The following is a 3,874-nucleotide window of genomic DNA, read 5'->3' as shown; positions in this document are numbered from 1 at the left end:
TCTTTATTCTAAAGCATAAAATCGTTCAAAAAGTACATCTTGAAAGTTAGATAGTAATAATAATAAAAAAAAAACTTCTAGTAGTGATTACACTTTTTTTATTAAAAAAAAAGTACTACTAAATATTGTGTAACACTCTAAGGTTTTACTATATCCTCAATCGTGACAGTTGAAGGAGGAGTGGTATCCATTGTAGTATTTTCAGCAACCTTAGAATTTTTGCCTTCTCCCTTCTTCTTGACCCACACATTATTTTTCAACTTGGGAATAGGAGCCCTTTCTACCATTTTCCCGTTATCTTTGGAGTTTGAAGGAGCCTTTTTTCGAGGATTTGAGGATGGCTCTTTAATTTTTATTCCTTGTTGCGCAGGTTTAGGAGCAACCTTCCTCTTAAGTTCTCTTGGACGAGCCTTAGGAGATGTGGACAAATTTTCTCCTCACTCCTTTGTTTTGGCCACTAGTAGGAGTAATGGTGGCCGATTGCACTAAAGGCTTAGGTGGATTGCAAGCCAAAGCGGTTTGGTTTTGTTGACGAGCTTTATTTAATTCTCCTTTGTCAGTTGCATTCATCCAAGCCTTATAAAAGGAAGATAAAACTATGCTTGCCGTGGGATTTTGCACTACCCACTTAGGAAGGCTAGTCCAATACTCAATCCCGGGGAATTCTTTCGGCCCTAAAATTCACATCCTTGGGAGCATCACAATCTTGTGGAGGGATAAGTTTTTTCATCCCATATTGTTTCATAACCCTACAAGAAAATATGTAAGTAGTACTAGAAAGGCCTAAAAGGCGAATATAGAGACAATTAGAACTATTCCCAACCATACTACTTATGTTCCACCAAGGAATCACTAAGGGTATGTTAGGAACCCCATGACAGAAAAAGACCGTCTATTCTTCTTCATTCTTATGCTTGTAAAGAATACGATGACCAGGGAAAGATCTCACTCCATTAGCCTCAAGGTTTTGTGGCTGATCAAGGATTCGCAAGCGCTCCATGAGCCAAATCTAAAATAAGCAAAACACGAAAGTCAGATTGCGAATATTACAACAGCAGGTGGCACGCAAGGGTAACAGTCGCACGCGACATCCGCGCGCAACCATGAAGATTGCACTGGGCATACCAGCGCAACTTCCAAAGTTGCGCATGTAGACGAGTACGTTAAAAGAAATGTACGTGTAAAAGCAGTGGACTTCTGGTGAAGCCGTTCTTGTTTGGATCTCCTCTAAGCCGATTCAAGCACAACACGATTTCCGCCAAGGCCATTAGGGCGGGTGGATGACATTCCTTTATTTTCTCTACTATGGACACCATTGAATAATCTCCAAATTCTTTGCCTGTCCTAAGTAAACAATTGGCAACAAGACAAAAACACAAAGCACGAATCTTAAAACGTTGTTCAGTCAAATTATTTTGAGGAGTTACAAGGTGTTCGATGAATTGAATCAAGTTCACGCTATGCTCCGTATCAATTGTGGCCATATCATTGTCATTCAAGCCAAAAAATCCCTGAAAATCAGGTTTGGAATCTGACAAGGTAGGGGCATAAGTCACAGGGAGAGTATTTGCAGGGAAGCCTAGTAGAGCCTCAAACTCGCCGGGTAATGGGATTATTTCATTCCCTTTGAAGAGAAAAAGATGATGGTTAGAGTCCCAATGATTAACGGCGGCATGAAGAAAATCAAAGTTAATGTTGAGTTGCATATAGCTTAACTGGGCATCTAGATGGAATATTTTGAAAGCTAGCTTATCCTCACTAGAAAGGGAGGTGCCTCATTATTTCAATCGTTGCTCAAAAGTTTTCACCATTGTAATTATTAAAAGAGAGAGTGATAAAATTCTTTTGAATAATACTTGGAAGGTTTGCACTCAGGGAGAGGGAGGTTGGTTGTGAAAATTCATTTGGATTTTTAATTTCTTTTTAAAAGTAGTGGTGTCTGTGTGGTTTCATTTGTATTATATGACTATTTGTATTAGTTGATTTAACTTTATAAGTTCTTGTGGTTGTTACAGTTATTACTTTATAGAAGTAACATGTTGATAATCACGTTTTCAGAAGTTAAATGCTGAGTATTTGCTTAAATTCAATGAAGTTGAAAATTTTAATATCTTATTCTCCTCGAGCATGACTTAATTGACTTATTTATTTATTTATTTATTTATTTTATTTTATTTTATTATTTATTTTATTATTATTTATTTATTTTTTATTTTTTTTACGGTTGATATGTTGATTTTGAACTTTTTATTGTAACTTGATTCCTGCAGTTTATCTAATTAACTTGTTACTCAACTTTAGGTGCTAGAATTTAAGTTCTGTAGTTTACCTGAATTATGTGGAATATATATTCATTTGGGTCATTTTAGCTGACTTTGCTTATAAAACTGAATGGTATTGATCATAAGGTATCATCAAATTATGTCTCCCTCACAGAAAGTCTACCAGCTAATTCTTTGCCTCTTTACATTCAAATTTTGAGTATAGCTTGTATAGCTGCAATGCTGCCAATGATCGGTGCAATTCTTGTATAGCTTTTTTTTTTTCTATGTTGTTAATTTCCATGTTATTGCGTAATTAATGAGCTAAGTTGGCTGGATAAAAACTGCTATGCTTAATTGCTATGTACGTCTTAGCTTTTTTGTTGCCACTTGATGATGCTCATGACTTTTGTGTGCAAGCAGGTGAGGGGTGTTAAGCCAGGGATAGTGCATATGTGAAGCCAGGGATGGGGGCATTCAGGGATGGGATAAAAGTGCAGTTTGGGGATGAGTTAAGTGTGCAAGCAGGGGAAAGGTGTGTAGGAAGGGAGAGGGCAGGTGTGCCACAAGGGGGGGGGGGGGCAGTGTGCAAGTAAGGGGGCAGACGAGGAGGGGAGGAGTGTGCAGGCAGGCAATGAGGTAGTGTACAAGCAGGGTAGGGGGGCAGGTGTGTAGGCAGGGAGAGGGAAGGTTTGTACTCAGGGAGAGGGAGGTTAGTTGTGAAAATTCTGTTGGATTTTTAATTTCTTTTTAAAAGGAGTGGTGTCTGTGTGGTTTCATTTGTATTATATGACTATTTGTATTATTTTATATACTTATTAATTATATTTTTTGAAGGTTATGGATGCAATAGGAGAACAAAGGAAACCTACTGAAGCTGGAAATTAGCCTACTATGCACCTTCATTTGTTTATAGTTAGTTAGATAGTAGTTAACTTATGTAGGCTTCAATCTAACTTTTTAATTTGGTTGGCAGTTGATATATGTAATAATAATAATGATGATATTTTGGACATGGCTAGGTTTTTTTTTGAACATCCATCAGAGATAGTAGGCTGATAGTATGTAGGCCAGGGATTGGATTTCAACTCTTTTTTGTTCGTTAATTTTGACAGAAATTTTATTATTTTATATATGTTTTATCGTTGCTTTTATGATATATATATATATATATATATATATATATATGTATATATATGTATATATATATGTATGTATATATATATATGTATATGTATGTATATATATATATGTATATATATGTATATATGTATATATATATGTATATATATATATGTATATACACACACACACACACACATATTTATTTATTTATTTTTTTGAAAAAAAATTTATTTAAATTATATAAAAAAAACATTAATAAGTCTAGACGCTTTTTCTTGTCAAGAAATTTTGCTTTAATCAGTTTCAAAATTTCCCGACACTATTTTTGTACGGACATAAAAAAGTGTCTCAATTGATATTGGGACTGTAAACAACGTCGACAATATGGACGGGAAAAAGCGTTTAGAAAATTGGTGGTGGCGCTTGAATACCGATATTTTCGACGGTTAGTATATTTTATTAGACATTAATAAGCGTTGATATTGAAG

Source organism: Chenopodium quinoa, unplaced genomic scaffold (genome assembly GCF_001683475.1).
Source record: "Chenopodium quinoa cultivar QQ74 unplaced genomic scaffold, ASM168347v1, whole genome shotgun sequence".
Classification (NCBI taxonomy): Eukaryota; Viridiplantae; Streptophyta; class Magnoliopsida; order Caryophyllales; family Amaranthaceae; genus Chenopodium; species Chenopodium quinoa.
The sequence above is the reverse complement of the archived record's forward strand: the minus strand, read 5'-3'. Positions refer to the sequence as shown.